At 42.6% G+C, this 14,805-nt stretch overlaps 1 long non-coding RNA gene across 1 annotated transcript; it reads right to left on the minus strand.

Annotated features, from left to right (window-relative positions):
• Window positions 1–10,272: 10,272 nt before the first annotated feature.
• Window positions 10,273–12,690, minus strand: LOC106483665 (uncharacterized). Its single transcript, XR_010883165.1, has 3 exons — window positions 12,553–12,690; window positions 10,865–10,972; window positions 10,273–10,455 (listed from the first exon to the last, which is right to left on the minus strand). It is a non-coding gene; the product is annotated as an uncharacterized lncRNA (long non-coding RNA).
• Between the last annotated feature and the right edge of the window lie 2,115 nt (window positions 12,691–14,805).

The following is a 14,805-nucleotide window of genomic DNA, read 5'->3' on the forward strand; positions in this document are numbered from 1 at the left end:
TTCAAATGCAGTTAAATATTCATTACAATTAGAAGTTATTTGTGCAGTAAGAAAGGGAAAGAGGGAGACAATATTTACAAGTTTCAGGAAAAATTGATGTGGGCCAATTTAGAAAATAAACAATATAAAATTTGGACAACTGGGAGATTAACAAAAGTAAAATTGCAGAGAAGTAAAGAAAAATCAGAGAAATGAAGATAGAAGAGAAGGTATAGCTAAAAAAGAGAAAAAGCAACTTGCAACAACATCGTCCCTTGAATTAAAGGACTTGCAGTTTCTTTGCATCCTCAGCAACCAGGAAGATGCAAGGCTGTAGGAAGTGATGTCAGAAGTATGCCTATCCCTGGCCAGTAGGCTCAGCAGAGACCTGATAAACTGTTCTTTGTTTTGTTTTGAACTCTGTTTTTCACTTTATATAAGGTTTCATAAGAGTTTAGTATTTTATTTGTGAGCAAACCAAACTTCATGTAACTGAAATCTGAGTCAAGGACAGCATGTGACTTTCATTTTGACTTCAGAATTATTATTATTTTTATTACAGAGAGCACAATCAACACAGTTATCAGGAACAGTAAGAACAATCCAGATAAAAACTAACAAGTACAATCAACTATTTGTAAGGTAAGAACATTAGAGAATAACTTCAGTCAGTCATCCTCCCCAAACTGAAAAAAGAAATACATCAAGTCCAGGTGCTATTAAAAAAAAAAAAAGTTTAGTACATATACAGAAGTTTCTTAACACTGCATTAAGCATTCCATCTTCTCAGAGGATTTTCCATTAGAAAAATATGTCTAACAAACAGTTTCCAAAGAACTGTTTTCATCCAATAAAAACACATCGTGGTGTCCATTTCTTAACTGAGAACTTTAGGATAAATACTGCTTACGAGGGGTGTGCTTGGCTGGTGCATACTCATTCCTATTCAAAAAATCATGATTAATGGTTTAAAGTATTGTTTTAAATAGATGTGAAAGTCTAACCCCTAAGTATAGCACTAGCGAAGTTCTGTGGTGTCTGGTACCATATTAGTTTGGGGGGAAAAAAAAAGAAAAAAATTAAAACCTACTGCCATCTGTGCTGACAAAAATCTCCTTTAATGTCAGACTGCCAGTGGTTCAGCACCACTGCCTTAATACATAAATTAGGAAATAAAAAACAAGAAAAGCAATATATTATTTTTCTTTGGTATATCTTGTTTTAGAAAATGATAATTTAAAACCGACAGAAGTAATTTTTGTTACTGTTAAACAAATAGCAAAACTCTAGAGAGTATTCAGAGAGATCATCAAAATAACTAACCAAAGAAGAGGACTGATCCTTCTCCCATTCTTGTGAAGCAACACAGAGTATTGGGTGAGTGGTGGAATGCATAATTAACCTCTTGTTTCAAACAGGCTGTACTCCCTCAATTTTGCAATTTGATATTATTCATATGATCTCTTACCATATGACTGTAACTTATCTTTTCATTTATAAATGTTCATATATGAAATATCCACTTCCCTATGAAAACTGTGAAAAATGTATTTAGCTAGTATTGTCTATGTATTTTTATCCTAGTGCCACAGGAATCAAGTGGCATGCTAAAACATTTCATAAGCTCAGGTCTCATGCTCACCTACAGAATGGGCATATTCACAAAAGCCAGCTTTAACCGGGGCAGGGCGGGGAATGGTCTTCCTTGTCTGCAGCACCAGTCTTTAGCCACTGGGGACAGAGGGTGACTCCCGTAGGGGGTGATTCAGAGCAGGAACCAGCTCTGGGGGCTCCAGGTCACCCAGGAGCTGTTTTGTTGTTACTGGCCCCAGGAACCCAAGAAGACTAATTTTCCTTGGATAGAGTTAACCTTTGGGTATACCCCAACCTCATCCCTTTAACTCCTTACGGATTACAGTATTCTGTCCGTTCTGGGTCTGTAACGGACTGCTGGCTGTATTTACATAAGCTCATAGCCCTTACCACTCAGACATTCCTCTTCCTAACTGCATTATATTATTTTTCCTTAATTTCATTTGTTACTTGGGTTGGATTACTCTAAATAATTCTTGCTCCATAACTTTTACGTCCTTTTAAACACAATTTTCATGTCTGACAATCAAGTCGTCCTTTATTCTTAATAACCTGTTTTCTCCAAGTTCTTGCTCAGTCCAACTCTAAATAATGTAACTTTAGCCCATGTACATCTGGATAATGAAAGAACCTAGCTGTAATCTCACCAGGTTTATAGAAAGAGATTTTATCGCCCATGTTCACAATTCAAAAAAACTATGTTTTGCATTTTATTATTTATGTAAGCCTGTCCCAAACTTTTACAGGGTGAGTTTTACTTTTGCAATTAGAGTTTTAATTCAGTCCATCTGAAGATATCCTGCAAGGAATATGAAATGGCCCACATGCCTTGATAAAGCACAAAATGAAACCTGAATATAGACACATCAGAACATAAAGAAAAGAATATCAAGTCCCTCATATAGGCACCAAACCTATCAATGTGGTATAAAGAAGACTAGTACAGTCTTAATAGAAAACCAATTTTTTTTCCCCTGAGAAGTTATTAGGTGCAAAAAATTGTCCTTCTTAACACTTTTTCCACTAATAATTCTGTTCTGCATCAGGATTGGCATAAGGTCAGCATTTTCTTCAGAGGACTATAATTTGTCTTCATTTTACTTAAGAAAGGCCTTACTCAGTCAGGCCAAAGACACATCCAGCCCCCATATTTTGTCTTTAGCAAAGGCTGAGATCAGAGGTCTGGGGAAGAACATTAGAACAGGGAAAGCACGCAGAGCTACACCCCAACATCCCTCCCCTGCTTTCAACAGAGAATGTGGCTTGTGTTCTTCTAAGCAAAAGATGGTGCTTTTGCACAGAAAACCCTTTACAGACTCTTCCAGGAATTCTTCTACTGGATTTTTGAAACTAGATAATCTTTTAGCATCCACAATGGTTCACAGCTTAACCATGCAGTATGTTAAAATAAATGAATAAATAAGAAATACCCAACACCCTCACAAACCACACACACTTACTTGTTCTGAATCTGCCACTTGGTAATTTCATTTGATACCCTCTGGGTCTTGTACCACAAGAGACAGTAAATGATCATTCCCTATTCATCTTCTCCATTACAGTCATGACTATAGATTTTTATCATATTCACCTTCAGCTGTTTCTTTGCCACACTGAAGATTCCTAACCTATTTAATTATTCTTTATTATCACTGACACCTTTCTCTCTACCATTTCTACTTATACTGCTTTTTTTTTTTTTTAATATGGGTATCAGAACTGCACCCAAAAGTCAAGACACAAGCATAGGCCGTTTATATACTGGCATAACAGATTTCTGTTCTGTTGATTATTCTTTCCTAATAATACTCAATATTCCTTTTTTTTTTGACCAGTCCTGACATTTAATTGATGCCTGTAGAGAACTTGCCACAGTATATCCAACATCTCTTCCTCGAGTTACAATAGTTAGTTTACAGACTCAGTGACACAACAGTAGGATTGTTCTCCCCTGCATGCATTACTTAATATTACCAGCATCAAATTTCATCTACTGCTTCATCCTCAGTTACTAAGTATCACAAGATCCCTCTTTGGCTCTTCATAATGGGCTTTCATTTTTGCTACTCTAAATAACTTAGAATCACTCTGCATTCACTTTTCCAAGATCACGGATGCTTATGCTGAACAGTGCTAAAGGCCCTAACACAGATCCATGTGAAACTCTACTGGTGACCTCCAGCTCCATTGTGAAAAATAGTAATTGTTTACTCTTTTCCAATCTTGTTAGTCCATGAGAGTGCTTTCGCCTTATGACAGGGCAGGTTCATTTTGCTAAGTGTCTTTGGTGACTAGTTCTCAACAGACTTTTTGAAATCCAAGCATACTACATTGACTAGATTACACTTAATCACAGCCTCAAAGAACTTCAAAGAACTCCAAATGCAAGAACTCCAACAGCTCTAAGAGGCAGTTCAATTATGGCAGTGCTGACTCTTTCCCATTACATCAAATTTGTCCATCAATCCACTAGTTCTATTCTACATTAGAGTTGCCAACAAATTGACCAGTACAAACCCAGTTAAACTTGGCCTGTTCTTTCCTGCAAGCTTCCCAAAAGTTTTCTTGAAAACTGGCATCACATTTGCCACCCTTAATATCTCTAGTGCCAAAGCAGTATTGAGTGGTTAAACACCATTTAGCTGGTCAGCAGTTTTACACCTTGAGTTCTTCTAGAGCTCTTGATTTGGGAATTTGTTGTAATTCATTTTATTGATTTGTTCTAAAATTTGTCTTTGAAACAGATTCCCCAATGGGACCTTTCTGCTTCTCTCCCCACAGAGCAAAGTTTGGTTTCTAATATTTGAACTCCTGCACAGTGAGCACGGATGTGGATAACCTGGCCTTTCAGCTACAGTGCAATCTTCTGCAAGCACTTTTAGTTCTTAGTCATTAGACATCTTTCTACTCCTTACAACCTACTCTACCCTGCTGCATAAAAACCTTTGTTGTTTTTTTAATCTTTTTAAAGAGTTGGAGAAGCAGTTGTTATATGGCATGCATTTGTTTTGAGTCCGTAATCAGTATCTGATCTCCACACTGGCTGCAAGCATTTACTCTTTTGGTTGTTCCTTTTACCAGGCTTCATTTCATAGACCCGCTAATGAGCGTCCTGCTAACTACCCTCTCTCTGGTAGACCTACACTGTCACTATCATACTCTAGAACCAGGTATGACAGTTCCTCCATCTTATCTTTTAGCCTGCTAGCATTTATATAGCAAGGCTTCTAATTTGTTCTACCTAGTCTTCTGTCCTACAATCTAAATGGGGCTTAATTTGTTCAGACAGCTCTTTTCTACCTGAGCTTTGTCAACCTCTGTCATATGTTACGCATAACAATGTTAAAGACCTCAGTCACAGAAGCTGTGCCATCTTGACCTGCATGCCCTACCCTTCTGCCTGTCCCCATGCAGGGTTCTGGTATGACTGTGCAGAATGCTGCCACAGGGGTCTTGATTTTTAGCCTTCTATCTAGCAACTCAGATTTTGCTTCCAGCTCTATTTTCCCAGCCCTCCTCTGTTACCAGCAACTCTCCACCAGCTTTGCCAGCACTAAGAGATTGTCTAGACTCTTTTTGTTGTCAGCCACCTTTAAAGGTTATTACGTGCTCCTTTCTAGCATCATAAATCCACTTAGTTGCACTCCACTGAAGTAAGTTTTCTCTCCATGACTGGATACACCTCCTGCCATCTGCAATCAACACCATGCAAGGGTATTCTTAGAGCAAGAGAATACTTGGCCATAACCTGAGATTAAGGTCTCATCTACATCATGGGATTTCAAGGTCACTTCTTTACAAGTCTGATGTCCTCCTGCAATAGGACATCCTTACTATAGCCCAGTGGCAGCCAGCCTAGAGATAGCAGTAGGACCAGGTGCTTGGAGATTTACTTTACATATGCTTGCTAACTAAGGATACCTTCCTTGCATATGTTTAGTGTATTGTGGCTAACAGGATGTACTCTTGCTTCTTCCTAAGAGCTCATTTCAGTTATAGGAATCTACAATGGGCATCATCCAGTGGTGTAACTACCCCCTTGGTTTAACAACTGTATTAATGGATTTGAGATTAAGAAAGCACTGCTGTTTTGACTGGAGACCTGGTATCAGCCTCACTAGCCTGGGAAGCCAGAGTGTAAACTAAATAACCTCAGACACTTAAAAAAAACAAAACAAAACAAAAACCCCCTACCCTTTGGCTCTCAGGTTTGTGCCTGTTAAGGTTAAAGGGGAGGAAAACAAACAAACAAAAAACCCACTAACCCATGGGCCCAATACATTTTCCAGGTTCTCATTAAACATTTTCAAGATGACCCTACACAACTACTAAAAAGAGAGAAAGTTTATTTTTCTTATGTAAAACACAGTATCATTACCAGATAATACACACTTTGATAAAGCATGATTGTCTGGCAGGTATAATCTAACAGATTACATCGATCTTCAGGTCAGTGCAAAATGACCAGTTGTACGAGCGCTTAAACACAGTTATCTTAGGACAACAGAACACATAGCCAGCCACGACTTTCAGTTCAAAATGGAATCATAGGACAGTTTTCTGCCAAGATAGAGCATCCGTTGTACCTTTAACGGGAACAATACTTACAAATACATCCTGCGTCAAATCAAGTAGTATTCTATGTAACCAAGACTTGCCGTTTCAAAAATGGATTTTTACATAATCAAATTTCCAGTTTAGATTTCTCACTATGAATTCTACTTTCAATTACATCATCTGCTGTATTTTATTAGTTATAATGTACATAACTTTCAAAAACAAAAGAAATTGTTTTCCACTACCATCACTCTTGCTGTCTTTATAGACAAGATGATTAAATATTTGAATTTTATTTTAAAAGATAAATTGTACTGTACAACAAGGAGAAATTTAATACTGAATAGCCAATTTCTAGTACAGACCTGATTTTCAGCTGATAGAAAATTGTTCTCCTTTCCACTATCAAATCTAATTGAAAGTAACCCAATGGAGTGCAGATACACTAGATACTTAGTAATCTCCAGTAATGGCAGGGAAACTCATCACAAATTGCTGAATGCTATGAATCATCTTGTGAACACATAACCGTTATACACTGCAAAAGGCACTTTAACAAGTACTTTCATTCATTTATGTCAATACTTCATAATTAGCACATAGAAATGTCTGTAGATTGAACTCTTGAGTATTACACTGCTTAGTTACCAGTTTCCTTTTATTTAATATTTTGGCAAATACTTGATGTAATGGAAGACCCCATTAAAATTTTGTACCAATGACACATGGCATTTTCATTTTCCATTCTAAATATGTTAGCACAAACTAATGAACTCAGTGTTCAAAGCCATAAGCCTATGCTGACCTGAACTATGCAAGCAGTTCAACTGACTTGAACAGGGCTATTCACATAAATTTTAAGAGTATACTTAACTGCTTTCCTCAATATGCAATTAAAAAAAAACACACACACACGCTACAGAGCCATATAGACTTTATACAGCTTGTTAATGCTTCTTTCCTCTCATCCAGGTATATCTAAGCAGGTCTCCACTCAGAAATAACAGGTGATGAGCAATGACCTGATGGACAGGCAAGGATGGTTAGAAGAACACTTCTTTGAAGAACAGCTCTGAAGACCTAGGCTTATTCTATTTTTTTTTTAATTCACTTTAGAAACTGTGGTAGTTTTCCAGGATATTCTACACAAAGCACAGCATATCATGAAAGCTTTGTGACAGCACACACAACCTCACTCACAGATCAGTCTTACTATTCATGAACAGAGAGACAGTCGCTATCCAGACAGCTTACAGTTCCAGGGTTTGGGTCCCCAGGAAGCTATACCTCAAATGCAATTCCCTGAATGTTTTCTAACTGGAAGGAAAAAAATTACTTGGATTACAGAATCTCAAGCACCTGTATTACTATAATTTAACAGTTTACTGGTAATCAGCTGACTGGTCCTACCTGATGTGATGTATGCTCTTAGCCAACTCTAGCTGAAATAAATCATTCTATCTGCAGATGTGTTTTACTTTCCAACTGGGGCTAACTAAAAATGTGCCCAAGTTTGGTTACAGCAGGGCAGCTGACACAAGGTGACTTGGTCATTTGTGAACTTGTGGTTTTACTATGCTCCCTCAGAAGCAATTTAAAGGTTTAGACAAAACACTTTCTTAGACTAGAATAGGAATAGCCAAATGCTATAAATATATTAATAAATACAGTGGCAGCTGCATTTTGACACTTCTTACCAGGATAACCTCCCATTCATACAATTCCTAAAAAACCCTCAGGGTCTAGCTCTGAGTTTGTTCTGTCCTCCATGGCTTCCCAGGAATCCTGGAATGTGGACCCAATGTAGGATCGTAACCCTGGACTTTAGAAGAACAAACTTTGGCCTCTTCAGGGACTTACTTGGAGGAATCCCATGGGTTAAGGCCCTAGAAGGAAGGGGGGTCCAAGAGAGCTGGTTAATATTCAAGCATCACTTCCTCCAAGCTCAAGATTGGTGCATCCCTATGAGTAAGAAGTCAAGCAAAGGAGGCAGGAGACCTGCATGGATGAGCAAGGAGCTCCTGGCAAAACTCAACCAGAAGGAGAAGGTATACAGAATGTGGAAAGGAAGACAAACTACTTGGGAGGAATATAGGAATGTGGTCAGAGTATGCAAGGGTGTGACAAGGAAGGCTAAGGCCCATTTGGAATTAAATCCGGCAAGAGATGTCAAGGACAACAAGAAAGGCTTCTTCAAATACATCAGTAGCAAAAGGAAGACTAGGGAAAAGGTGGGCCCTTTGCTGAATGGGGTGGGTGCCCTGGTGACGAAGGATGCAGAGAAGGCAGAGTTACTGAATGCCTTCTTTGCTTCAGTCTTTCCTGCTCAGGCCAGCCCTCAGGAACCCCAGACCCTGGAGGCAAGAGAGAAAGACTGGAGAAAGGAAGACTTTCCCTTGGTCAAGGAGGATCGGGTTAGAGATCGTTTAGGGAAACTTGACACCCACAAATCCATGGGCCCCAATGGGACGCACCCACGAGTGCTGAGGGAGCTGGTGGATGTTATTACTAGGCCACTCTCCAGCATCTTTGAAAGGTCACGGAGAACAGGAGAGGTGTCTGAGGACTGGAAGAAAGCCAATGTCACTCCAGTCTTCAAAAAGGGCAAGAAGGAGGACCCAGAGAACTACAGGCCAGTCAGCCTCACCTGCATCCCTGGAAGGGTGATGGAGCAGCTCATCCTGGAGGCCATCTCCAAGCACGTGGAGGACAAGAAGGTGATCAGGAGTAGTCAGCATGGCTTCACCAAGGGGAAACCATGCTTAACCAATCTGATAGCCTTCTATGATGGGATGACTGGCTGGGTGGATGAGGGGAGAGCAGTGGATGTTGTCTACCTGGACTTCAGCAAGGCTTTCGACACTGTCTCCCATAACATCCTCAGAGACAAGCTCAGGAAGTGTGGGCTAGATGAGTGGACAGGGAGGTGGATTGAGAACTGGCTGAATGGCAGAGCTCAGAGGGTTGTGATCAGCGGTGCAGAGTCTAGTTGGAGGCCTGTAGCTAGCGGTGTTCCCCCAGGGGTCAGTGCTGGGTCCAGTCTTGTTCAACTTCTTCATCAATGACCTGGATGAAGGCACAGAGTGCACCCTCAGCAAGTTTGCTGATGATACAAAACTGGGAGGAGTGGCTGATACCCCAGAGGGCTGTGCTGCCATTCAGAGAGACCTGGACAGGCTGGAGAGGTGGGCGGAGAGGAACCTCATGAAGTTCAACAAAGGCAAGTGCAGGGTCCTGCACCTAGGGAGGAATAACCCCATGCACCAGTACAGGTTGGGGGTTGACCTGCTGGAAAGCACCTCTGCGGAGAAGGACCTGGGAGTGCTGGTGGGCACCAAGTTAAGCATGAGGCAGCAATGTGCCCTTGTGGCCAAGAAGGCCAATGGTATCCTGGGGTGCATCAGGAAGAGTGTTGCCAGCAGGTCGAGGGAGGTGATCCTCCCCCTCTACTCAGCCCTGGTGAGGCCACATCTGGAGTAGTGTGTCCAGTTCTGGGCTCCCCAGTACAAGAGGGATGTGGCACTACTGGGGCAAGTCCAGCGAAGGGCTACAAAGATGATTAGGGGACTGGAGCATCTCTCTTATGAGGAAAGACTGAGAGAGCTGGGCCTGTTTAGCCTAGAGAAGAGAAGACTGAGAGGGGATCTTATCAACATGTACAAGTATCTGAAGGGAGGGTGTCAAGAGGATGGAGCCAGACTCTTTTCAGTGGTGCCCAGCAACAGGATACAAGGCAATGGGCACAAACTGAAACACAGACAGTTCCATCTGAACATGAGGAAAAACTTCTTCACTGTGAGGGTGACAGAGCACCGGAACAGGTTGCCCAGAGAGGTTGTGGAGTCTCCTTCTCTGGAGATATTCAAAACCCGCCTGGATGCAATCCTGTGCAACATGCTCTAGGTGACCCTGCTTGAGCAGGGGGGTTGGACTAGATGATCTCCAGAGGTCCCTTCCAACCTCAACCATTCTGTGACCCATGGACTAATTTCTACAAGCTCTGCACACTACTGTAAACATACAAGAAAGCCTTTGCCCGAAACTAATGCTGTTAATTCGTGAGAAAAATTAATCACTAAGTAGTCTATTTCCCTTCGCTTTGAAATAGAGAAGCGCTAATCATGAGCTCTTATTATGTACTGCTTATTTTTACATATTTATTTTGTATCTGAATCAGTGTGTTACAAAATACGTTCATCTTATAACTTTATTTTCCTTTATGTCACATGTGCTTCACAACTGGACAGTTATTTGAAATGGCATCTTCTTAATTTCATCTCTGTAATTCTCCTCACGCTTCTGATTCTTCAGAACTCAAAAATAGTACTGAAAAAAGACATCAAAAACATCCAAACATAGGAACTTTCTACTGTACCTCAAGTTTCTCCATTTTAACTATAACTGGATGTAGGACATACTGCTAGCTTTACCAATATGAAGTCTTTATTTATTAAAAGAGAATCCACTCATTTTACATCTCAGTGCTCCAATTCTTTATTATTAAAAGAAACCATGAAAAGTGGGGGGGAAGGAAGGGGGACCCCTACATACTGCCTTCAGAGTACTTCTGTTCATTTTAGTTATCAAATATAGATTTTCCATGACATTTTGATTAGGATATCACTGTGAATACATTAAGTGATAATTGGTCCAGAAATACCTAGTGAGCCAGGAATGTCAGAATACAGTAAATACTGGGAGCACCATAGGCAGCTGTATGAATCACTTCACATACCTGTGGTTTTTCAGGTTCCTGTGCTTAGTCATGAGTACACTCTCTTCATTTTCTCATACACAGAAAATAATTTCTGCCAATTTTTGGTCTTGGCTTCTACACTGCCACCTGTAGTCATATAAGAGAAATTAGCCATATTTTATGCTGTAGACCCTATTATCACAGTACTTCAGCTCACTAGTTTTTTCTATACAACCATTCTATAGCGTCCCCCTCTGTAAAATGAGTATTTACACCGAGTTATTTGCAATTTTTTCTTGAATAAGTTTTGGAAAGGGGAAAAAAATTTCAGCTTAATTTAACCCAAGAGAATATTTAAATCTCTAAAAGACAGAAAACGGCTTTAAAGATTTCTGTAGTATCTTTGTTGCTTAGTGGACACATTATAACCTTGGCAGAGCAAGGCAACTTCTAGAGTGAGAACACAAGAAGCACTTCTTTGATAAATACAAAAAACTAATTCAATTTGTTCTTCCATCCGAGAAGTGATCACAACTTTACAGAGACAATTTTCATGCTCAGCTTAGTTACCTTACATACATTGTAGAGAAATGCATACAAAGATAAAGCTAGTATTCTGAACAACATCTCAGAGGTAACAGCAATTTTGAACTTTTTATTTAAGTATAATAGAAATACTAGATTTATTCCAGGCTTGTTGCAGATTGAGCAATACGCCACAGATTCTGCGGAATTAAACACTTGCATAAAATCAAAACAAGAACCACACGCATTGTACCTAGAAGCCTCATGTATTGATCACATTTTCAGGAAAGGACTAAGTAAGTAGAAAAGTAATGCCTTCCTTGAAAAGGCTTTTGCGTTCAGAATAGTGGTTTCGCCGCATCACGAAGTTTCAGAATACGAGCTTTTGGCCGAATAGGCGCTTCTGCAGGCGCACCTACTCCCCCTCCTTCCAGTTAAGGATTGCTCATATCTTCTCGGGAAGCGGCCGCGCGCACGCTGCCCAGGCTGCCTCTCTTTGGGAAAACGCTACCGACTCATTAGCGGACTGAAACTAACTCATTCCCCGCCGCCGCTGCGAGCGCAGGTATGACTGCTGCCGCCCGGGTACCTGCGCCCAGCGGGCAGCGCCTCGCGTACACCACTACGTCAAATAAGCATCACGGCATCTACCCGAAATCACAAACCGGAATAGAAACCGAAATTAAACACGATTTTCCAAGAACAAGTTTTAAAAATAAATAATTTTAAAAAAAATCGCAAGCGCCGATGACGCCTGCCCGTGCCTTGAGGCACGTTTCCAGGTACACCTCGCCGTCCCACGACGACGCCGTGCCGCAAACGCGCCCGCGCTCCCGCACTGCCGCCCCCTCGCTCGCCCCAGCCACCTCCGGCTCCCGCTCAGGTGCGCGCCCGCCGCCTCCGCGCCGCCTCCTCCCCCCCGCCCGCCACGGGCAACCGCCGCCGCCAAGCGCAACCGCCGCCGCCCCCCTAACGCCCGCCGCGCGCAACCGCCGCCGCCTCACCCCACACAACCGCCGCCTCCCGGAGCCCCCGCTCCCGCCTCCTGGCTCCCGCAGCGAGGGGCCTCCCCGCCGGGGGCTGGGGGGGAGGAGGAGAGTCACGGCTAAAACCAGCAGCGGTTTCAGCCCAAAGGTTTTAAACCCACAGCAGGGTCCGGCCGCCCGGCTGCGCCGCCGCGGTGGCGGGCGCTGCCCACCCACCTGCGCCCGCCGGGCTCCTCGCGCTGCCGCAGGATGATGAGGCGGCGGCGGCTCCTCCTCAGAGCGCGGCTGCCTCCCGCCGCCGCCACTGCCGGCGCGCAGCCAGGGGGAGCCGCGCGTCCCGGTGCCGCCGCGCCGCATCGCGCCGCCCGGGGTTCCTGCGGGAGGGCGGGCGGGAGGCGGCTCGCCGCTCGGCACAGCCTCCCGCTCCCTCCCAGGCACGTTTCTCCTGCCGCCGGTGCCGCCTCCCTGCCCCTTCCCTTTTATCGCAGGGCCGAGGCTCCCACCGCTGCCGCCGCCGCCGGGCGGGGGGCAGCGCCGCTCGGCAGCCGCGCCGCTGCCTACACGCGGCCGGCCCGCCCCCAGCCCCGCCGCCGCCGCTGCGCCCGCCCCCGCCGGCCCACCTGTCTGCGCCCCGCCGCCGCCGCCGCCGCCGCCCCCGGCTGCACCTCTCCCCGCCGCAGCGGGGGAGCGGGCGGCGCTCGGCCCCGCGGGGGTGGCTCCCACCTGTCCCCAAGCCCCCGAGCGCCGCGGTACCCGGCGCTGCAGGGGCGGCGAGGGGTCTTCTGCGAGGCCTCGGGAGCGCCGGGTGCCTCCTTGCAGGGCAACCGAAATAAACGCACAGTCCTGGCCCGCTAAAATAACAATAACAACAATAATAATAATCTACATATTCAGGAATATGCTGGAAACCCCCAGGTCTCGGTGGCTCGCAGGCATCTGATGGCAAAAGATGACCTGGCTGGTGGTTGCAGGCTCTTCAAAACGAACACAATGCTTACAAATTCTGCAGAACCAACAAGTAGAGAAATAAAAACAAGTACGAGGAAAATGTCTGTATTGTAATTAAAACTGCAGCAGAACTTCAGTCTGTACGTGCTGTCGTAGCTCCTGCACTAACTGAAGAGCAGCCTGTGCTCTACTAGTCGGTCTCTCGTTCCCTGGCTTTTGCTCAATGCGTTTCGATTTTGGAAGCAAACTGCATGTTTAAATTATATTGGGTTTATATCTTTTTTGATCAAATGGGTTCCACTGTGAAACTGACGTTAAAAGAATATGCTTGCATGATCCAGCAGTCAAAATAGTCAAAAGAGAACCAGGAGAGCTTTAGTGCATTGGTACAGAGTCATACTGACTGATCTGAGACTATTTTTGACTTTGTGAAAATAAAAATCTGTTACATGAATTCTTGTCACAGCAATAGATTCCATTTTGGCTAGGACAATCTTTATGTTTCTCACATGTTTTACTCTAATTCTGTATTTCAGGACCTAAACTTTTCAAGGTAAACCAAAACCCCATACAGTTATTGTATAGATTATGGTATCAAGCTACTGATATTAAGAAGTAAGCTACAAAAATAAACTAACTTGCCATTGTCTAGTCTTTTGCCAAATTAAGTTTATTTTCAGTTCCTCTTAAGTCTCAAAAGTGAGATACCAAACTATTGCCAGCCCTCTGAATATTTAATGAGTACTAAGCCAGAAGTCTGTATGTAGTAAAAGTAGCATGTATAACAAACATTACATTGTTTTAATACCAACATGGGAAGGTACTTATTTGAAAGAAGTTTAAACAATTTCACAAAATTGGTTGCTCTGCCATTATTCGATCATTCACTCACAGACACAAATAATAAACATTGTTACTATGTCAGCATGTCTACGAGCTAATCAGAATGCACAAAGATCAGAACCAAACATAGCTCTCATCAAAAAAAGTATAAATAATCTTATAGAGAAGAGGATAAAAATCGATACATGCATTTAGAAGAAACATTTGACTCTACTCTGGCCCAGAAGATGCTTCTGGTCTTTCATTCCAAAAATGTAAAAATATAGTGGCAAACTGGTACGATACTTTAGAAGACAATGTGAACACTTTAAATTTGGTTTCCATAACGGCCTACAAAGACAATTGTTAAACATAGAGCATTAGCTTTTATAGGTAATAGGTAATAATATCAGAATATTTCATCTTTAGATTAAGGTTTACCCTCTTGTTCTTTGAAATTATAATACAAGAGACATTCAAAATATGATAGATTTTCCAGTTTTCCTTCTTCAACTGAATTTTGATTGAATTTCACTAGCAGCTGTCAAGGGTTAAGTAGCATGCTGAAATTCCATAGTTACCTAGAATGAGATTTGCCAGTGACTTCAAGGACTGGCTTGTTGAACTGTATCTCTTCAACAATAGATCAGCAATAGGGCAACACTTACATTCCTCCAGCCTAGAAGAATTAAGTCATTT

The sequence above is a fragment of the Apteryx mantelli genome, chromosome 1, assembly GCF_036417845.1.
Source record: "Apteryx mantelli isolate bAptMan1 chromosome 1, bAptMan1.hap1, whole genome shotgun sequence".
Taxonomy (NCBI): Eukaryota; Metazoa; Chordata; class Aves; order Apterygiformes; family Apterygidae; genus Apteryx; species Apteryx mantelli.